This window comes from Triticum aestivum, chromosome 5B (genome assembly GCF_018294505.1).
Source record: "Triticum aestivum cultivar Chinese Spring chromosome 5B, IWGSC CS RefSeq v2.1, whole genome shotgun sequence".
NCBI lineage: Eukaryota > Viridiplantae > Streptophyta > Magnoliopsida > Poales > Poaceae > Triticum > Triticum aestivum.
The window spans coordinates 87,502,935-87,515,932 of record NC_057807.1 but is presented as its reverse complement, the minus strand read 5'-3'; the positions used below and the strand labels follow the sequence as shown (position 1 = coordinate 87,515,932).

At 44.8% G+C, this 12,998-nt stretch overlaps 1 long non-coding RNA gene across 2 annotated transcripts; it reads right to left on the bottom strand.

Annotated features, from left to right (window-relative positions):
• Positions 1-8,422: 8,422 nt before the first annotated feature.
• Positions 8,423-12,419, bottom strand: LOC123110548 (uncharacterized). Of its 2 annotated transcripts, XR_006453463.1 has the most exons (4): positions 12,176-12,419; positions 12,018-12,101; positions 11,431-11,609; positions 8,423-11,298 (listed from the first exon to the last, which is right to left on the bottom strand). It is a non-coding gene; the product is annotated as an uncharacterized lncRNA (long non-coding RNA). The 2 variants fall into 2 exon arrangements; XR_006453462.1 differs by having other exon boundaries at positions 8,423-11,609.
• Between the last annotated feature and the right edge of the window lie 579 nt (positions 12,420-12,998).

Here is a 12,998-nt window from a genome sequence, read left to right as displayed (position 1 = left end):
GAGCAGGTGGCTCCTGGATGCATCTGTGTTCTTCATGTCCCCACCGCTCAGCAGTTTGCTGATGTCATGACCAAGGGGTTACCGACGCCTACATTTGAGGAGTTACGGTCCAGTCTATGTGTCACAAGTGACCTGTCGACTACGAGGGGGGTGTTGAACATATTACGTAGGCCCTTACACATGCATATGGTTAGGATAATCTCCTACCGGCCCCGCCACTAGTTTCCTTATATAGATGAGGTTATTTGCTAGACTATACATATATACGTGCGTTGTGCACCCGATCAATATCGAGAGTTGCATTGCCTTCCAACATTGATGAAGGGAGGTGGCTACCACAGGTGAGATGGTGGCGCCTGCGGTGGTTGCACTGCTGGGACAGTGGCGGCACGCGGGACGGTGACCATGTATCGGTCCCAACCCACACGACCGGCGCTGACACCATCTCCGGCGTACACGGCACGGTCGAAGTCCACGACCAGTGCTGGCCCACCGCCGCCGGATTCCATCGCGGCTTTGCGTCGTCCGGTTCCTCCATCCCCTCAAGCTCCGGGATAGCGACATCACCCGCGGCCGACAGTGCCATCTGCACCTCAAGGTCGTCTCACTGCTCTCGCTAGCTCTGCTCATACTCCCTCCCGGAGTCCTCAAGCACCTTCCTCACCAGCTCCTCCTCTTCGGCCGTCATCGGTTGATGTGGTGTGGCGGGGGAGGCGAGGGCGTATGCGCGCGGCCTGGCACGCCCGTACACACGGGGAGGGCTGGGAGGACGCTCACGGGGTGCGTGCGCCGGTGGAGGGCTTTGAGCATGGCTGGCAAAATAGGTCTGCCGCAACATGCCGTGCTCATCCCAAAATCATGTATCCCAAAGGGGCGAGTCCACGTCGCACCTTGGGTCATCGAGGAGATGCACCGGGATCTGACGTCACCGGTAGTTGATATCCATGAGGCGGGCGCGGCCGCTTGCTGGGCGGCTGGCACAGACACCTGATCCATTGGGCAGGTGCGCATCCGACCAAGGAAGCGGGGTGGCCGTCTCCCAGTACCCCTACAGGTATCGACCTTGACATACGACCTGGCGTGTGGCGTGTAGAAAATATAGGATGACTAATATTTCTGTGTTGTTTTGATCTGACCTACGTAGGGGTATCTATAGAGTACAATATGCGGAAGAGACTTGGAGTAGAGGGCAAGATGTACATGATTTAAACCAATCCTATCTCCAACTCCTAACCTCTAACTTAAACATAATTATACTTCTAACACTCCCCCTTAGTCATAGCGGGAGTGAAGCAGACGATTGCGACTGAATTTGAAGTCTTGCGCTTCTGTCGTCTTCTCTGCTGCACCATCATCAACTACGTCTGTGATGGCTGATGGGTCGGCACCTAGGGCGGTGACTGCGTCCCCTTCTGGTGCCTTCCTAGTCTTCTCCTCTATTCCCCCCCGCAGCCACAGCGGGAGTGTCGTGGACGCAAGTGACAAGGCGGACGATGTTGACTATAGTTGTTGTCGATGAGTAGTTGTAGACGTAGCCACATATGTCGATGACGATGTAGCCGTAGTTGAGGAAGTCGTGGTTGATGATGTAGTCGTGGATGATGAAACCGCACAAAGTCGGAGGCGCAAAAAAATGCACTACGTTGTAGATGACGGAGCGGCAGTCGTGGACGATGCACCTTGCGGATGTCAGAGGATGCCGTTAGCGATGAGTCCATAGGTTTTGCCAGGACCGGAGGAAACACGTCGAGCACACATTGATTTTGCCAGAACCGTGTGGATGTGTAGGGATCGTCACTAGTGGCGTCTTGTCAATGCAGTCGCGCCGGCATGGATGACACGGTCGATGTCGTCGATTGTGACGCAGTAGTTGCCGTCGTCGAGGTTGCGTCTTATATAAAAATCTGTCAAAAAACGCTAGATGTCCATGCCGTGTCGTACCCGTAGCCTGGCGTAGTCATACAATTCGGTGCAGTGATTCGGCTTGATGAAGAATAATCTGGTGCAGATCGTGATGATGTAGTCGTGCTCGGTACACCCGTGGCCGATGCTGGTGTAGTGCCCGCCCGTGATGCAGTCTGATGCTGTCGCGTGCTCGAAGTTTCTCTGCGATGGACCTCTGCTGGGTCAGCTCAGGTGTTCGTAGCGTGTGCGCCTAGCGCGCGGGCGGTGTCCGTGAGCAGGAGGCCGGTTGGAGCTGCAGCGAGTCAGAGACCACATCTGGCCGAAGCCCCCATCGCTGAAACCACGTCCATGCATGTGGCGTGGATGAGCCTGGTCGAAGTCGACTTGTGCCTGGGCTGGATGGAGTCGCGGCGCCGCGTGGTTGAAGCTGGCTGCTCCAGCGCATGGGGTCGCCGTGCGCCTGCTCTGGATCGTGCACGCGCCGCCCGTACGACGTTGAGCTGCGAAGAAGCCACGCGAATCTGACCTGCTCGACGAAGATCACGGGATCGACTCTGGGAAGACTCGGACGCTCGATAGCTCGTACCGGTTCGCCCTCCCGTGATCGATTCATGCGGCTGGTGCAGGTGTAATGCTCGGTGCAGCCGGTGGTGTCTCGCCGATGTCCACGTCTGGCTTGGAAAATCGCCCTCCTGGGATTCCAGACTTCCCTGGTGGACGACCCGGTGCTTCGTAGCCGCATATGCATACGCTAAGCTGAGACGAATCTTGTAGCGCCCCCATGCGTGTCGGGTGTCGAGTGTGCAGGCCGCCGTGTGTGGTTGATTTCGCACAGTCGGCGTCGATGAACCACCAGGGATGATGCGCCTTGGTTGAAGGCCGGTGCCGATCTAGTGCGTGTAGCTTGTACCAACACGATGATTGGCCGTTTGCACCAATTTCTGATGATTTCTTCACCGGAATTGAGGATAATCGGGATTTACATGGTATTAGAACGGTTAGTCTCACGACGTCAATCATAGGTTTTCTCCATCACTTCCGCAGCGCGCCGCCTCCGGAGCGATTAATCCCCTCTTCCCGGGGCACGGCTAAAAGATCGATCTGATGGAGGAAGGCGGACAATATATTTCAACACGGCAGGGCAGTGACCGGAGAGATGGAGAAGCCAGTGGCTTTCCTCGGCTTCCGTGAACCAGAGGACGGCCCCGCTTCGTGGTGGTGCTTAGCCGTCTTGCCGAGGATCCACTTCGACATCCCCATTGTGGGGGTAGCGGCCAGAGACGTGCTCTAGGGCTTGTCGGCTTTTGAGGGGGCATGAATGGTGTGGAAGGGCGGCGAAGCGGCAGTGAAGAGGATATGGAATGGTCGGTCCACAACTTTGACATTTAAAAAGGACACTTAGGGGGCGGCTTGGTGCTGACAGGCGGGCCTGTCCGCGCGTGCTGCATAAATGTGGCTGGTGAGAAGTGGTTGGACGGCCAATACGCGGGCCCGAGGGAGGACAAGGAAAGGACGCGTGCGTGTCCATTCACTGTCTGTCTGGACGTAAATCCGAGGCAAATTCACGCCAAAAGTGGGTCAGGCTGGACACAATTTAAGAATGGGGTCGCGCATTGGGCGTCGCATTTGACCGTTTCAGCCCAAACGGACTGAGACGAAGAAAATATGGGGTCGGGTGTTGGAGTTACCCTTACTGCTAGTTGAATTTCTTCAAGTTGTCGATATGTTCATCGATAGACTATTTATTTCACTGCAATAGTGACGCTCATGCATCTAAAATATAATGTATTTCAAAGGTAAAATATACTTCTTTCATTAATATAAAATGTTTTGCATATTTTAATATGAACTGCATATGGAGTGAAATGAGTGAACAAACACACTAAAATGTGTCTATATACATTTGTTTCACAAAATTATTAATAGAACATCTTATATTTAAAGTATAATTTATACAACAAAAAAAATATAATCTGAAATTAAACTTAAAATATATGATTTTTTATTTAATTGTTAATCAAATTTGAATTTTACATAAGATTTTACAATTCATGGTAAATGAAGATACTAGTAAATGAAGTAAATGAGTGTTTGACCACAAAAAGGAGAGTAAATGAGTGTTTGAGTTCCAAGAAACAAATTGATCCAATGGGGGTGCATGTAAAGTTGGTGGGAGACTCGCAGGTTACCAATGTGCGCCTGCCATCCATCCATTGAGCAGCATTTTCATTACCTTGCACAGTTAACTTTTTCTCTTTTCTCTCTTGCCAACTACTCCTATATATACTCCTGCCTCTGTTGCTGCTCTCCGTCCATCTCGTGAGAGAGTCACCGCCACCGCTCCGGGGCCTTCTGCATCATACGGCTTAGAAAGCTTCTTGCAACAGGTAATCTCGACTCAGCCACATGCATGCACCCATGTCCAAGTGCACAGCTTTCTTATGGAGAATGATACTCTTTTTTGGTGAAGTTTTTAGCATTACAAGTTCAAAACCAAAAAACAAAGAAATGCTTACAGATCTTAAACGTGGTGACACAAGTTCATATGAAATGTGGCTGAGGCCGCAATGGTATAGTACTCCCTCCGATCCATATTATTTGCCGCTCAAACGTTTAGATCCATATTACTTGTCACTCAAATGGATGTATCTAGATTCATATCAGTTGTCACTCAAAAGGATGTATCAAGTAATATGGATAGGAGGGACTACTTGTTTTGGTTGACAGCAGTTGCTTGGGCTCGCTTGACTTCATTGTACTTATTTATTTTGAGTGTAGGGTTCACATTTGGATCTTTTTCCTTTTGGTTTAACATGGATATTGTGCTTGTTTTTACCCGCTTGTGCGTTGAGTTCTGTTGGGCTCGTACGTGATATATTTGCCAATTTCTAACAACTTGGATCTCAATTAACAAGGTAGGTGTGGTAGAATGAAGACATCTTTCACAAGATGCAGCGAGTGCATCGTGTACCACAATTGGCACCGCGTCGGTGAGTGGAAAAAGAGTTTCGTCAAGATTGTGACCGGTGATTTCGTGGTAAGATTTTGTCATTTACTATTCATGTGCAACATTTAGGGTTTAGGGTTTAGGGTTTCTTGTTATAATGTTTAGGCTCGCATTTTCTAGGAGAACGGACATGTTTAGCCTGCAATTTTATAGTCTTAATCTTGAAGTTGTGAGTTTCAAAAATGTGTTTGTTCTTTGATATACTCCCTCCGTTCATAAATAATAAGATGTTTCAACTTTTTTATAAATCAAATGTATATTTGTGAACGGAGGGCACTAATCTGGTTATGAAATGTCATTTTAGGCATGACAATGAACTAAAGTTAGGGCCATTGTTGTTGTTGCTGATCTTTTTCCCCACTTAGATAAAAAACAGCAGTGCGGAATTTCCTCACTCTAAAATATACTCCATAGTCCATACTCCATACTAGCATACATTAGTTAAAAAATATAGTTTTACATGTCATCCATCTAACTTTTCTATGGTCACACTCAACTATTCTTTGCTTGGCGCCGACATGACTACATTTCAATTGATCCAGTGTGTATGTACCCTGTTTCTGCAAATAAAATAGTTGTTGGTTGTGTTCAAACAAACAGGCGTTTGTAATGCACTCTTGAATCTTGATTGCCATAACATGAACCTTCTGTTTAAGTTAAGAAATGTCCCACTTGCTTATTCTTGCAGGATGTGCCAAGAAAGCTAGCAAATAATATCAGAGGCCAGATATCTGACCAAGTCATGCTAGAAGTACCTAATGGTGAAAAACATAGCGTTCAGGTTTCTAAGGAACAGAATGGCCTAGTCCTTCAATCTGGATGGGCGGCATTTGTGAGCACATATGAACTCGAACAGGGTGACACCTTATTGTTTGAATTCAGTGGAAGCTCCTGCTTTGAAGTTCGAATATTCAATCAAACTGGCTGCGAGAAAGAGTTATCCTGTGTTGCAATGAACACTCCTTGTGTCCATGAAATGAACATGTTGCGCGGTAATGATACGCAGTCGTCTACAAAAACTGAAAGGTTGGCAACTATGCTGCAGTGCTACCTCTAGTCACCTTTTCTGTCCTAACAAATAAAATCATGTGGACTCAATCGATATTCGATATTCTTACCTATGACATTATAAAGTAGAAACATTTGTTTTTTTCTTAGTATTATGTGTCGTATACTTGCCTGCCTACCATCGTAATCAAATTATGTTATTTATCATGTACTTGGTGTGTTTACCTTTGAGCAGCATGTGGGTGTGCACAACACTTATGTGTGAATGTCTGATATAAATTGTCTATAACAATTTCATCCCAACTAACATGGTAGGTGGGGTAACATGAGAAGCAAATGTCGCACAATATGCAAGGATTGTGCTGCATTTCATTATTGGCACCGAATGGATAAAATGCGTTTCTTCATGGTTATGGTGGGTGTCAGTGATTCAAAAAATGGACTGGTAAGGCATTGTCAATTTACTCTGTTCTTGTGCATTAAGATATATCTTGTTTAGTTTTCAGATTGTTATTTTGGGGGATACTGACAAACTGAGCTAGCAATTTTGTAAATTTCATGCTGAAGTTCGGAGCCTTGAAATTATTTCTGAAAAATATCGCATTAAGCATATAGAAATAACCAAAATTCTACCTTCACAAGAAAAACATGTATCGTCTTGATTTTCTAGTGAAGTTAGCAGCACTAATCTATTTTTTCTATATATAGAAGAAAATGAAAAAAAAGGAGATTGCACAGGAGGAAATATGTACTATTGTTTATAAGGAGAATGCGACTTCAAACCTAAAACCTCATGAACTAAAATCTTTTGGTGAAATCTACGCCTACCACTATGTGGATGCTCCCTCACTTAGGAGTTAGGATAGCTGAATATGCATGAAGATAAACTTGGTGGTTGGCTAGTTGCTGATAAAAAAAAGGAACATTTCACAAGCTATGTTCTGTATTGGAGACACTAGTTTTGATCTCATGTGACAAACTCATTTTGTACAATGCTCTTGCTTGCCTTTAGAGGGACTGTCAGGATAATACTAATTTAAAAGTGGTCTCAATTGACTATTTGTGCAGACCATTCCAAAAGGATTTGCAAACAATATCAGACAGCAAATATCTGAAAAAATAGAGCTAGAATTGCCAGATGGCCAAAAATTTGGTATTCAGGTTGCCGAGGAACGTCACGAGCTAGTCCTTCGATCTGGATGGGATAGATTTGCCAGTGCATATGATCTTGAACAGGGTGACATAGTGTTATTTGGGTATAGTGGGAATTGCCATTTCAAAGTTCGAATCTTCGATATAAGTGGCTGTGATAAGTTGTTGTCTTGTGTCATGAAGAATTTCACTACTTGTGCCCAACAAAAGAGTGGCTGTCATGATAACCCTATGCAATCACCTAGAGAAAGGTTAGTCCTAATGTTAGCTACATTATGTGTTCCTAGGACTAATAGACATAACTTTGTCCACTCGTCTTGTCATCTCCCTCTGTTCGGATTTGCAAGGTCTGCACATATTTTGATATTTACTTTGACCAACAACTAGACCAGTAATGTATGAGTTATATACCATAAAAATTATACCATTGAAAACTTATCTCGAATGCAAATCCAGTGGTACACTTTTGGCGGCATATAACTCACATTTTGTAGGTCAAATCGATCATCAAAGTTAGTCACAAAATATGTGTGCGTGTGGATTTTGATTTCAATATTTTAACAGTTTCATCTCAACTGTTTATAGCAGGACCGGACCAAATGATCGCAGGAACAGAGCATGCACAATATGCATAGAATGTGTTGCCCGCCACTATTGGCACATGGAGGATCATACCTGGTCTTTCTTCAAGGTTATGATTCTCAGTAATTTCAAGGATGAAATGGTAAGGCATTGCCAATTACACTATTTCTTGTGCACCAAATATATCTTGGGAAGTTTTGAAAACTGCTGTTTTGCCAAAAAATGAGAAGTACTGCTAGTAATTTGATAATCATGACGATGAAATTAGGAGTTTGAGAACCAATTTTGGTTACAACAAACATACTTTATTGGAGAATTAAATTGCATGAAGTACCCAGATAACCAAAATGATAATAAATATTAGAGAAGCATGTTTGTTCCTACTTTTCCTTATAGTGAATTATATAGGAATGGAGATGGACTAGCAATCCCTTAACCTTGTCTGTGGTGATTGGCTGGTCGATGATCCTTTATCATTTTTTTTCTTCATACAGGCCATACCAGAAGAGTTCGCCACTAATTTCAGAGGTGACATATCTGATGAAGTCAAACTAGAAGTCCCAAATGGTAAAATTTATAATGTTCAGGTTGCCAGGGAACAGGAGAAGTTAGTTCTTCAATCAGGGTGGACGAAGTTTGCTTGTGCTTTCGAACTTGAACAGGGTTACTTCCTAGTCTTTATATACAGTGGAGACTCCCATTTCAAAGTTCAAATCTTTAAACCAAATGGTTGCGAGAAAGAGTTGGCATGTGTTATGACGAGCTGTGGTCCTAATGCCGAGGAAAGGGACATTTGTCATGATAGTCCTTTGCAATCACATAACTCCGCCTATGTCTTCTAGGCATAGCCGGTCCCAAGCCCGGGTAAAGGAGGAGGGTTGTGATAGGCTTGGCGAGCCAACGTAAAAACTAGCCAGTCCCATAGGTATGAAACCCATTTGAGCGAGAATAGTACTAGGATGGGTGACCTCCTAGGAAGTCCTCGTGAAAGGGTTTCATATCTAAGGGTTGTGATAGGCTTGGCGAGCCAACGTAAAAACTAGCCAGTCTTTTGGGTATGAAACCCATTTGGGCGAGAGTAGTACTAGGATGGGTGACCTCCTGGGAAGTCCTCGTGAAAGGGTTTCATATCTAGCCTACCCCAACTTGTTTGGGATAAAAGGCTTCGTAAGTAAGTAAAAGTCCTTTGCAATCACATAGAGAAAGGTCCGTACTAACTTTAGTTGCATTTTGTGTTCCTAGGACCAATAAGTATAACTTTGTTCACTCGTCATGTCATCTCCCTATGTTCAGGTTTGCAAGGTCTGCGCATATTTTGTTATTTGCTTTGACCATCAGTTAAACGAATAATGTATGAGTATACCATAAAAATTATACCACTGGAAACTTGTTTGCAAGGAGTGGAATATTTTTGGTGGGCATATAACTCATATTATGTAGGTCCAATCGACGGTCAAAGTTTGTCTCAAAATGGTTGTCCGTGTGTGTGGATTTTGATTTCAATATTCTAACAATTTCATCTCAACTGATATGGCAGGCCTGGACAAGATGATGACAGGATGAAGAAACCGTGTGTAGTATGCACAGAATGTGTTGGTCACCATTATTGGCACATGAAAGATCATGACTGGTCTTTCTTCAAAATTATGACTCTGGGTAATTTCAAGAATGAAATGGTAAGACCTTGCCAATTACAGTGTTTCTTGTGCACCAAATATACCTCCTGCAGTTTTCACAACTATAGTTTTGCAAAAAACTGAGTAACACTGCTAGTAATTTGATAATCTTGATGACGAATTTAGGAGTTTGAGCACCATTTGGGTTACACTAAATATACTTCTTTTGAGAATTAATTGCACGAAGCCACAAAGTATACTTACCTAGATAACCAAAATTTGATAATAGATATTACAGAAGCATGTGTGCAAGCGGGAGCTACATGCACCGGGCTGCCCTTTTTTATATTACAGAAGCATGTGTGCTCTTAGTTTTCTTTGCAGTGAATTATATAGGCATGAAGATGGACTAGCAATCACTTAGCCTCGTATGTGGTCATTTTCTGGTCAAAGATCCTTTGTGATTTATTTCTTCATGCAGGCCATACCACCAAAGTTCGCAACTAATTTCAGAGGTCACATATCTGATGAACTCAAACTAGAAGTCCCAGATGGTAAAATTTATATTGTTCAGGTTGCCAGGGAACAGCATAAGTTAGTTTTTGGATCAGGGTGGGCAAACTTTGCCAGTGCGTATGAACTTAAACAAAATGACTTCCTAGTCTTTACATACAGTGGGGACTCCCACTTCAAAGTAAAAATCTTTAAACCAAGTGGCTGCGAGAACGAGCTTTCATGTGTTATCATGAGCTGTGGTCCTAATCTCCAAGAGAGGGACATTTTTCATGATCAATCACTACCCACCAAAAAAGAAAGCCAGAACGACGGTACAAGTGACAGTTGCAGAACTTCAAAGATAAATCAAGCAGACTCAAGTTCACAGAAATCAAGTTCAGTATTGAACAGTTGAGTATGAATTTCTATTGATGTTTTGTTTTAGATTTTCTTAATTTACTTTTTATTCTGATTTCTGCCTTCATGATTGATGTTGCACAGCTGAAGATGTAACATTTCCAAAAGATATTCAGGAACCCAGCAGTTCAGGTGGCCTTCGGGGGTCTACCGAATCACATTACATTTTAGAAATGGGTTGTAAACTGACTAGTGCCCAGAAGGCAAGAGTTGATGCATTTTTGAACGAAAATCGGAATGGAATTCAATTTTATGTCACAGCCATGAACGAGAAAAATCTATCTGATGGATTTCTGGTAGGTTTACAGTATGTTTTGATTACTGTACAATGCTTTGATTATTTATTTATTTGAATGAACACCATGTTCAGAAAACAGAATTCAGAATATCTTGCTAGAACTTTGTTCGAATCGTTGAAACACTAGCTCTCTGCAAATTATGGTTTGAGATAATTCATCAGCCAGATCATTCATTTGTAATAGGTCATCCGTAAGGAGTATGCTGCCAATCACCTTCCTCATCAAGACCAGATTATCAAACTTTGTCATCCTCAGAACAGCAAAACATGGGATGCCAATTTGAAGGTTATCACTGATGGAGCATGCATCCTTTCTTGTATCATTTTTTCTGGTTGGCCCTGCTTTGTTCGCGACAACAAATTGCAGGAAGGCGATATCTGTGCATTTGAAATGTCAAAGAGCGATGGTGGAGTGGCAATAATAGTCTATCATCTTAAACCAGCTAGCCGGCAGAAGATGAAAGTGACTCGCACTGACACGGGGTATGTGGTTACCAGATGCACCGAACTGACTTGGCAGCAGAAGAGAAAAATCAAAGAGAGGCTCCTTGTTATTCAGCCAGAAACCAAAATATTCGTGTCCATCATGCCTAGCTGCCGTGCCAAGCTGGTAAGTTGTGCTCGATCCATGCAGTTTCCTCTTTCTTGGTAAGGACGCATGTGTTTGCTTATTTGATCTGTTGACAACTTAACATCCTACCTTGTGAATGTGCAACTCAGTACATCGAACAGGGATACGCTGATGATCATCTTCCACGCGAGGAGCAGTGGATGAGGCTTCAAGTGCCTGGGAAGAACCACACTTGGGAAGCCAAGCTCTATATCGGCGACAAGGAAAAGTGCAAATTTTATGAGCTACACACAGGCTGGAAGAAGTTTGTAAACGACAACAAGCTGCAGGATGACGACATGTGCCTGTTTGAGCTGCTCAAGAACGAGCAGGTGCTTACCATGAACGTCCACATCATTCGCCGAGATCACCCTGTCTATATCGATGTAGATGAGTAGCTAATGCCTTCTGTGTCAGAAATGCACAAGCTTCTGGTTCCTCCAACCATGTCCTAAACTCTTGCAAGAAACCCCATGGATGAGATGGGTTTAGTTTGGTGCCTGGGAAGCTACTGCAAGTCTGCAACCATGCTTATGTTTAGTTTCAGAAGCACTGGTTAGATGTTGCTGTGGCTTGTAAATTGGCTATTAAAGCATGGTTAAACTTGTTGGATCAATAAATCAGAATATTCTCCATAGGATGTGTTTCGCGCCCTATATTCGAAATGTATTTGTGCTTCTTCAAAAGGATGCGAACTTTTTCGGCTGTGCTCAGTGGCTGAGGCAGGATTAATTTGTAGGTGCGACTTGATACACACAAAAAATAAAAATAATAAAAATTGTATGATGCATAACCAAGACAGTCCACACACTAACTACAGTAGATTATATGACATTAACTAGAATCACGTACAATCCAGGTGCAACGTGTTCGTGCAATTCAATCATCAAGCACTCAAACGCATAATTGAGAAATTAAGTAACTAACCTTTCATTTTGCATTCCTTCCCTTCCCTTATCCTTTTCACTCATAGATTTGCTCCCTCTTCGTCCAATCGTCCTGGATAACAATCTGGATTTGCATCTCGCATCCGTTAACAATCTGAATTGAGAAACAAAGTAACTAATCCGGCCGGGGCTGCGCACCTCGGCACTCCTCTACCGGCCCACCTGGCTGGTCACGCCGTACTTGGCGTTCGCAGGCTGCCGCTGCCCGCTCTTGTGCTCTAGGCGGCGGTGGGATTAATTGGGGATTTGGGATCAATCGAGGGAGCCACACAGGATGAGGAGGGTCTGAGCCAGGCATGTTTTTGTTTTTTATGAGCGAGTCATGTTTTAGTTTTGGCAGGTTTTTTTTAGCCGTGTTTCGGCAGGGGGGTGATGTGTATCGCCAGCAGCGGGCGTGGCTTTTTATCAAGGTGAACTAGCGACGCGTTTCGTTCGGTAATTTTCCACCGTCTACGGATTACAGCGCTTGGACTAGTATTTATAGCCGCACCCCTCAAACCCGTCTCATACATCCGAGTGGGCGATCACTGTTCAGTCACGATTTTTTAACCTAGATGGACCCTCACCCGGGCTAACCGGCATCCCCATATCTAGCTCAAATGTGGAGCAGATATGGGGCGCCCGGGCGCGCCCGGTCACGCCCGTCATGTCAGCCCCGGCCCACGCTTCCTCACCCGATCCCACATAAAATTCTTCCCATCCGCTCGCCGGACCAAACCCTAGCCACTTCCCTCCCCTCCCCTCCACTCCCCATCCGCCACCCAAACTCGTCTCAGGCTCCTTCCGGTCGTCTCCGGCATGGCGGGCAGCGGATCCGAATCCTTCACCTCCAGATCTGTCGACCCCGAGCTCATCCCGCGCGCCCCCAAAGAGGAGATGGTCGTCCGTCTTGCACTCTGCCGCGCCCGGGAGGAGGCCCGTGGACGGCTGCATTCAGACTCCATACGTCGGGAATCCATTG